Here is a 9,807-nt window from a genome sequence, read left to right as displayed (position 1 = left end):
CCATTGTATCCTGCATAGTAGAGGGGTGTGCATGCTTTACTTGTATCTTCAGTTGTGGACTGTCCAAGGCGTCTACAAAATGATCTCTCAGCAACAGCTTGATGACATCAGGTCGCACAGTTGGGTAGGCATTGTATGCCATACTTTCCAAATCCTGTGCCAGCTGTTACAGGCTCTCCCCTTTAGCATGGACTCTAGTCCTAAACCTAGCCCTGTAGACTTCGGACTGATTTTGAGTTCCATACCTGTGTTCTAGAGCAGCTACCAGTACTCTATAGTTGTGCCTGTTGTCTGCTGACTACTGTCCAAGTATTTCCAGTGGTTGTCACTTCAAGATCGTTGCCAGCTACACTGCTTTCTGTTCCTCTGTCCATCCATTCATTTCTGCCAGGAGCTCAAATTGTGCTCTATATGCTTCCCAGGGTGCCTTCCCATCGAATTCCTGTGGCTTCCTTCGTACTAGAACACTCCTATTACTGACATTCATGTCTTGAATGTGACTTCTGGCAGTACTGAAGATGTCTGCATTAGGATTTAGCTGTGGGGTCTTTAGGGGGCCTCTTGTTGTCTGGGGCTGATTAGGTCCGTGGTTAATATATCCCCCTGTGTAAAAGACAGTAAATCGTCCTTTAATGTATTTAATTCACTCTGAAATTTACTAATGTTTTTCATTTGTACTTCTTGCCACTGTTGTTGACTTTCCTGTAGTTGCTTCTGACTTTCCCACAACTGTTGGAGACTTTCTTGCTGTTTCCTTTCTTGTTCCAGTTGCCTCTGCTGTAATCTCTCTTCTTGTTTATTTTCTCGTTCGTCTTGTTTCTTTTGCTGTTCTTGTATTGCTGCCATCAGATCTGCTAAGCTGTAGCTTGATTTGCCACTTCTCGTTTCCATCGTCTTCTTTTTTTTGTCCCACTCTCTGACACCAATATGTTACGTATCTGCTCGTTTGTTAATTTCCCGTATAAATTCTTTCCAAGGAACTTCAGCGATACAAGTCCTTTCTTAATTAAAACTAGTTTATTCTTTCTCGATACAACTTTGTAATACACAGAATTTCCGCTGTCACTTTAAACTTAACAACCTTTATAACATATGCTATAACTCACAGTAATTCACACACTTTATTTATGGTGCCTACTGTTCGCTTGACTCAATTATTTCTATCTTCAATCTGTTTACATATCTCTTCCCTTCTTTTTCCGGGCTTATATACTAAAAAAGAGGGCGTCCCGAACAAACTAGGAAGCTCCTCGCACACGCCACCAGCACCAATACACCAGCAGCGTAACGTGACTCCCGCTTTCTTAACAATATTTTAATAGTATATAGATTTCAAATTCTTACTTTTACAAGGCAACATTAAAGAAAAGTCTAGAAGTTTCCCTAGTATGAGAATTTTGACATTTGCTCTCTGGGCATACCATTCTTTAATTTTTTAACACCCCTCCAAAAAGTACGAAATTTATTAATTAATATAATATTGTCATCGCTGAAGCAAAACACAGTTTTCATAGCCTTCAAACTTACTTGGTTATTGAGTCATAAAGTAGACAATCAGAATTTTTTCACACCCATCTGTCACATCCTCTCTTTCAGAAATTGCCAATAGTTCTCTCTTTCTATTTACAATCAATAGAAAGCCATGATTATCAACTATTAAATGAGTTATATTACGTTGTTTTTAGTAAAAAGAATTGTAAATTCCTCTTTCAGTTAAAGCTTGATTTCCACGGTAAACACATCGATCAGCTTGTCAAATAGTTAGAAAACCAGAAAAACTGTGATAGTTATGGAACTTTGTCTGATTTTTGCACGTTATTATTCTATCTTTGGTGCATTATATAATTAAATAAAAAATATTTAGTGCAATACTACAATTAGTATTAAAGAAGTAGGGTTAAGTGTCATCTACAGTCGACAGCAAAAATAAGAAGACTCAGGTAAGTACTTTATTTCTTGGTTTTCATGCGTTTCTTTATTTATTATTGTAAAAGTAAATAAAATGTAAAAAATAAGAAACTTTTATGTTAGTTAAGGTTAGATTAGATGAAATAAATAATAATAATTTAATAAAACATTTTCACGAGGTACCTTGCAAGCAGTTCACGGGTAATGTAATTTGATAGCATAACGTGAGCTGCACGTTCTCCAAGTGACTTAAAACTTACAATGGCGCAAAAAGTAGTTAGACAGGGTTCAGAGGGAAATAAAATTAAATTCAAGTATAAATAGATATATACTGTTATGAGTTTAAAGCTATTTAGGATATACAAATGTAGGTTAATATTACAATTTGAAGTTATTTTAGAAAGAAGAAAGGAGTAATTTAGATTTAATTTTTTTGTGGTTACGAGGTCAGTCAAATTGACCAACCTTGTTTAAAGTTAGGGCAGAGAGAATAACATTAACAGATAAAATATAAAGTTTTACTGAAAAAAAAATCACAAAATTTGTGAAACATATTTAGGATGTCTTAGAGATTAGTATATTTAATCTTAACATGGAAATCACTTTGCACATGGACTAATATATTGAAATTATACATTTGCGGACAAATCTTTAGTCAAAATACTTCATTAAAACCTGATTTTTTGTGTACAAAAGACTTGTAATGTTTATTAAAAGTCTGCCAATGATTGTGAAGATACACAACGTGTATTAAAAGTTATAGTATGGAAACTGGTCCGGCATGGCCAGGTGATTAGGGCGTTCAATTCGTAATCTGCGGGTTCGAATCCCCGTCACACCAAACATGCTCGCCCTTTCAGCCGTGGGGCGTTATAATGTTACGATCAATCTCACTATTCGTTGGTAAAAGAGTAGCCTAAGAGTTGTCGGTGGGTGGTGACGACTAGCTGTCTTCCCTCTAGTCTTACACTGCTAAATTAGGGATTGCTAGCACAGACAGCCCTCGTGTAGCTTTGCGTGAAATCCATAACAAACAAACAAAGGTAAAGTTTCACCTCAGGTTAAGCTTATTCGCTTCTCCTATTCGTAGACATAAGATCAAATTAGTAAATCATGCACATACACAGGGAGTTTGGCAGATCCTCCTATTTTTGTGATGTAAAAAAGCTTATATGGTTAAAGCGCAGCTGCTGATAGTATTTAACATTTTCTACACTGTCTACATTCTTCAGATTTTTTTGGCATGAAATAGTCAAATGCAATGGCTTCTGTTGGCACTTGGTGATTGGAAGTCTGAAGCCATATTGCTACAGTCAGTTTTGTAGGCCGGATTCTTCACAGTAGGTGTCTGTGTTCTTGTTGGCGATAAATTTCAGCAATAAACAAACAGCAACACAATCCACTTGTTTTAAAAACGTGTATACAAATGGTTGTTACACTGTTGGTTATCACAGTTGTATTCAGAACTTTAAATAATTGTCTCTTTTTTTCACCAAAGTCCACACAGTCTGGTTCAATTACTTTATAACACAATTATTCTTCTCTGCTCAGTTATTACAATACACTCTGTGATAATTTCACTTCAAAAATCGCTACTATACACTCTTTATAGATAAACTCACAATCACGTAGTCTAGATGTAAATAATAATCTTTCGACGCGTATTTAGACTCCGACAGAAGTCTAGAACATTCCACGTAATAGCAGATATTCTGATACATATTACACAATTAAAACAATGAGAAAAATTCAGAAAGTTATAGTAACATTAAGCAACAATATAACAATCGTTAACTCATAACAACTGAACGTACACACTATGCAACGTATGATTCGTAAACAATTACGTGAACAAACTTACCATAAAGTCTCGCTTCTAAATTAACCAAATATGACATCCGCGCTATATAAACTATCCAAATCATAACGCTGCATTAAACTTTAACTGAAACACTCATGCATATCTAGCAGTTACAAGCCAAGGCATTGTTTCTGGTGTTTCTTTAATGGAACAATGCTGTAAAGAACTGACTTCACTAAGAGTGAACGTAGATCATTATTCACATAGTATCTTCAAGCACAGCAGTATTATTGTAAATACATCTGGTATTAATGTTAACATGCCATGAGTTAGTCAACGGAGGATTACTTTAAGAAAACAGTAACTATTCCTTTTCTTTACCACATTATCAGTAATCTTCCAGATTTGATGCACATGTAAAACAAGCAACATCAATTCAGAAACTTGTGTCATCAAAACTCATACAAGATTTTTCTATCTCTGACATCAGACAGGCTATAGATTTATACAGGGAAGATTTGCCAAATCCTGATATTTTTATGAAGAACTTCATCGATGGAACTTCATCTCCAGGACAGATCCCAGATACTGGCTGATTGCTTAAAAGCGCACTTCAGTGTACCACCTATCTTTATGTTACTGAAAGTTCATGTTCATGTGAACGTTCGGCATCTGTTCTCCGCAGTTTGAATAATTACCTGACGTGTATACAAACCGAAGAAAGACTGAGTGCTCTAGCTTTAATACATAATCATCAACTTTGAAACTGTATGTAAGTAATTTATGGGAAAGCACCCCAGAAGAATGCTAACATGTTATTTCAGTAATGCATACATGTACGTTTATGATAGACAATGATTATAACTAATATACTATTGTTGTACATAGTTGTTTAAATCAATAATATAATTTAACAATTAATGACTACTCTACATGTAGATAGTACAGTACTTTACTGTAATAAAACATACATATTTATGTTAATTCCAGTCTGGCTCCCCATGCAGTGTTACAACAGAATTATGATTTATTAACTTTTCATTGCATGTTTTGGAGTTTACGTGAACTATATTTCATGTAAAATTACTTCCAAATACAATCTCATAGCACCTATTTTTACATCCATCATAAATGCAGGGGGGAAGGTATATTAATATAATCAATTCATAACTGTTAATTAACACGTTTTTGACCCTTTAAAGTGTGCAGAATATCACTCTAAGAGGAAATATTGCTAGCTGCAGCAACATTATGGTCAGTAGAGAGGGCGAAATATAACTATAAAAATATTTAAAGTGCTTATTTGTATACATATGATATTATATTATGAAACATTGTCTTATATTTGCATTGAATATATATGTATACATCAATACAAGTTGAAAAATTCATACGGCTATCTATATATACGGCTTTACAGCTTAAAAACTATAAAGTCTGCATGTATATATATAGATATAAATAATATCCAACATATGCATGCACGTACGCCGTTACAAAATCCAGTCCAGGCGCCATTCCAGTATAGTGCAGTAGTCCCTCCAATCCAGTGTTTACAGACTCCCCAGGGTATAAATATAGTAGCTATATATATCTTACCAGCATATACATAACATAGGGTTTGTTGATCACCATGCACCATGATGATCATACATACAATACCACTGTCAATGATAACATTGTGGTAATGATATCAGGAGTAATAGCCATACAACCTCCATGAAGCCAACCCAAAGGTTGTCATTGTTTTCCGAGAGAGCATCATACATCAACTACGTAATTCATTACACTAAGCTGTTTCAAAGAAGACAGTATTGGTATTATAGAGGCTTATGTCCATGATGGACATTAAAAAACAAGATTATTAAAATTGTTAATTTAAAAATGAGGAAAGAGGATCTTCAAAAAATAAAGAAACAAGATAGGTAGCTTAAAGTGAAAATACAATCCCAAAAAAGTAAATAAACAAGCTTAAGGTTTGAGACATAGTGTTGACATTATTTCTTCAAGCTAAAAATCCCTATTTTGACTCTATGTGTAAAAGCTGTAATACTTATGAGTGTCAAAACAGGGATTTGTTGTCTAAAACCTTAAGCTTCCTTGTTTGCTTTTTTTACAATTGCATTTTCACTTTAAATTAATTATTTTGTTTGTGTATTTTTTGAAGATCTCTATTCTCACTTTTTAAATTAATACTTTTTAATAATATTCTACTAATAACAAAAGTGAACTAAATGTAATAGAGTAATTTAAATAGAAATGTGGGTCAAGGAGTTGTAGAAATGTATTTCCGAAAATTCTGGCCTGGTGGTTAGGGCGCTCAACTCGCAATCTGCGGGTCGAGGGGCCCAATCCCCATCACATGAACATGCTCGCCCTTTTCTCCTTGGGGGTGGTATAATATTTCAGTCAATCCCACTATTTGTTGATAAAAGAGTAACCCAAGAGTTGGTCGTGAGTGATGTTGATTAGTTGCTTCCCATCTAGTCTACCACTGCTAAGTTAGGGATGGCTAGCGCAGATAGCCCTCGTGTAGCTTTGCGTAAAATTTCAAACAAACCAAAAACTTAGAATTCTTTTTTTTAAGGAGGGACGAAGAGTGGCAGCACCATGTATGTTAAATGATTGGACAATGTATTTGTATTGGCCATATATAAATATCAGTATGTTTTTCTTAATACTATTTTCCTTCCTGATGATGGAAGGTCTATAACCCACTTAAACATGGAGATTTTTAGTAAGGCGTAGTGCCTTCAACAATTTTAAATAATTATGTGCTTTTAAACGTTGTTTTAACTGAGTTTTTAATAAATGTTAGGTTTATTATATTATTAAATACTACATTCTTTATCTATTCACCGTTTTTATTATATTTAACTATAATATTTTTGTACCTAAATGCTGGCGTTTTTATAATAGTAGCTGAATTTCATTAAAAATTTTTTTTTATAAGACCTATTAAATCTATTAAATTTTCAACACTGTAATAATTATCTAGTCCTTCAGGGATTTTCACGAATTAGAAGAGTGGATAATAATAGTATTCCAATCACACTATTGTCGCCATGGGTAGAGCGAAACGTATCATCGGCAGTGGATATTGCGAGTATATTGTGGTTGGAATACTATTATTATATGGTTGGAATAAAATTAATATAACTAGTAATAAACTGATTATTTGAAGCTTTCAAATCTAAATAAAAATATTTCTTTTATGTAAAAAGTAAAAACTATATAATTACCATTGATAATTTAACAGTAGAGAAATAGTACTAAACAAAAGCTATTTTATTATTACTTTGATTCCTATATTTGCATCTGGTAGTTGCTATGTAGGAGTAAAAGTCGTGATGGGTGTCTCGTTACCGCAGAATTGCGCTACGCACTTTTGAGCCATGGTTGCATTATAAGAGCCACGGTGAAATCCCACTGTTTGATAAGATTAGCCCAGGAGTGGGCGGTGAATGTTATTGAATAGATGCCTTAATTCTAATCTATCAGTTAAAAAATTAAGTACCCTTAGCTCAGATAGCCCTCGTTTAGCTTTGCGCGAAATCAAACAAAACAACAATTCAAATTTCGAGAAACCTTCTTGATTTATAACATAGGCTACAATACTGCCTCTCTCTAGAATGTGAAGTCCATTAAGCAATCCTATTACACACAAAAAAATTGCACATAGAGCTTTCAAAATGCGCAGTAAAGTAACTCTTGAGAATTAACATTTGTAAATCAAAACATTACAATAAATTAAAGCAATAAATTAAATGAAATATGTAAAATTTAAAGCACAATCAACTACTGGTTCACAAATAAAATTTCATTTGTTTTTCTTTTTTACTGAATTATTGTCCGAGAATTATCCAGCCACCAAATCTTTTTGGTGATTATGTTTTCCATTGTTTATGTCCTTTATCATCATTTCCTATCTTGTCACTCATCAGGAGTTTATGACAGTAACTGAATTTCATTTTAAACATGAAAATATTTATGCCAATGTAAGTATAGCTCCCTATGCAGTGTTACAACAGAATTATGATTTATTAACTTTTCATTGCATGTTTTGGATTTTACGTGAACTATATTTCATGTATCTACATATACTATTTTCCTTCCTGATGGTGGTAGGTCTATAACCCACTTAAACATGTAGATTTTTAGTAAGGACACATGTGCGTGTTACTTGCTCACTCTGCCGTCAATGAGCGGCTTTGTGTCAAACAAAGACCACTCTAGCTGTCTTAATTATGTATAAATAAATTCTTTTTGTGTTTAGAATGTCAATGACATTCGAAATAGAACTGGTTACAAAGGTTACACGGCCGAGAGAATCCGCTGGTGATACATTGAAAGTGATCTCGGCAATAAATGTGGGTTCTTCAGCAGATCACATTTATCTTTGACGAAGTGTTCTAAAAAGCTGAGAAGTTGGTCTTTCTTCCACTGACATAATTGCAAAGACGACCATGGTGGTTGATTTTTGGCTTGAATCGCTTATCTTTCAAGATTCTGCTCTGTTGTACATCGGGCTGGTTGTCTGGATTCTGTTGTATTTCTGTCCTTGTTATTATTGGAACCTGAACCTTTTGTGATGTAATTATCGTGTAGTATAGCACAAATATTTCCTTCGGAAAGACTATGAAAACCTTTGAAGCAAGTCTAACTTGAAATCTATATTTCTGCTTGAAGGTTTATAATCAAAATGCATTTTTCCTTAATGTCAATGTGTTGAGACGTTTACCACAGTGAGGGTGATTTCTAGCTTTTCCCTTGATAGAACTTTATGGTCACATCAATCCATCTTCTTGCTTCATTTCTGGAGACAATTTCCCATGTTTCAAACAACAATAGTAGCAGAACCTGTGCCAATCAACATCTTAAAGACTTTCAATCAATGAATATGTGGACTAATTTCTTGAAAAATTATTACAGAAATATACATATATTTAGAACAACAATTAAAAATATAAAAAATGAGAAATATGGAAAGGCGGAAAGGAGGATGGGAGAAAATGTAAAAAAAAATTATATATTTAAGAAAATATTTCGTTTAAACCAAACGAGACAGAATGTCAAAAATATAAATAAGTTGTTGTTCTTCATGTTAAAGTGAGCAGCTGTTAATAACAACAAATCCTTAAACAACTACTTTGATTTGTGAAGTACTGTGTTACTTGTTGGAGAAATGTTGTGATACAAGTTCATTTGTGTTACCATTAATGCTGTGTTCACGAAATCTTTTCCCGAGTCCTGTCTTACTTATCTATAATACTGGTTACAAAGGTTACAAATGATGGAGTAGATGGCAGATTCAGGTAAACATGTGAAAGACAGATGTTAAACTGGCCTTTGAATCCAAAAATAAAAGTGTGGTCATTCATGTCTTCATATGTTACACAACATGATCTCTTAAAAATAATAAATTCCGGAGATCCGACAAAAGATGTAGAAATAATCATTTGTGCGGCTCTTCCGCCCCTCCCACCTTTTTTCTATAAGAAAAGGTTATGCACAGAATCGAGCAAAGGTAAAAATAAATATGTACCACGATAGTAACTTAAATAGTATATATATATAACTATTAATATTTTAATATAGCACTCAAGCCTAGAACAGAAAACTTCGCGCATATTTAAAATTAGAAAACTTAACATAGAACTAAAATTTATTTTTGGGATCAAAATACACATACTGAACAAAAAAATCTTTCTCATGCTTTTACAAATCTGTATGTCATTTTTGCTCTCTGCCGTCAGTAATATATCAGTTGCACGACAGTTAAAAGACACCGTAAACACATTCGAAATATTTTAAACAAAGATCAACACAAATAATATTCTCAGAAACTGTCAATTTGTCGTGTTTTGAAAGTTAAGTGACATTCAAACAAGATATGGTATTTTTCGGTGTATAAGACGCACTTTTTACCCCAAATTTGATGTCAAAATCTGCTTGCGTCCTATACACCGAAGGTATGAATAATTAATATGTATATATATATACGATATACACTAGCCATGTGTAAATATATTTAAATAGGCATGCATTGAATGTGTGATTTATAACAATAGTAGTTTTTTTCTTTTAAAAACATAACT

The 9,807-nt window shown here is 33.6% G+C and overlaps 1 long non-coding RNA gene across 1 annotated transcript; it reads left to right on the top strand.

The window, feature by feature from the left end:
• Positions 1-2,563: 2,563 nt before the first annotated feature.
• LOC111088213 lies at positions 2,564-9,327 on the top strand. The gene is made up of 3 exons (XR_002612815.1): positions 2,564-2,682; positions 5,243-5,244; positions 9,316-9,327. It is a non-coding gene; the product is annotated as an uncharacterized LOC111088213 (long non-coding RNA).
• The last annotated feature ends 480 nt before the right edge of the window (positions 9,328-9,807 follow it).

Source organism: Limulus polyphemus, unplaced genomic scaffold (assembly GCF_000517525.1).
Source record: "Limulus polyphemus unplaced genomic scaffold, Limulus_polyphemus-2.1.2 Scaffold3333, whole genome shotgun sequence".
Lineage (NCBI taxonomy): Eukaryota > Metazoa > Arthropoda > Merostomata > Xiphosura > Limulidae > Limulus > Limulus polyphemus.
The sequence above is the reverse complement of the archived record's forward strand: the minus strand, read 5'-3'. Positions and strand labels throughout refer to the sequence as shown.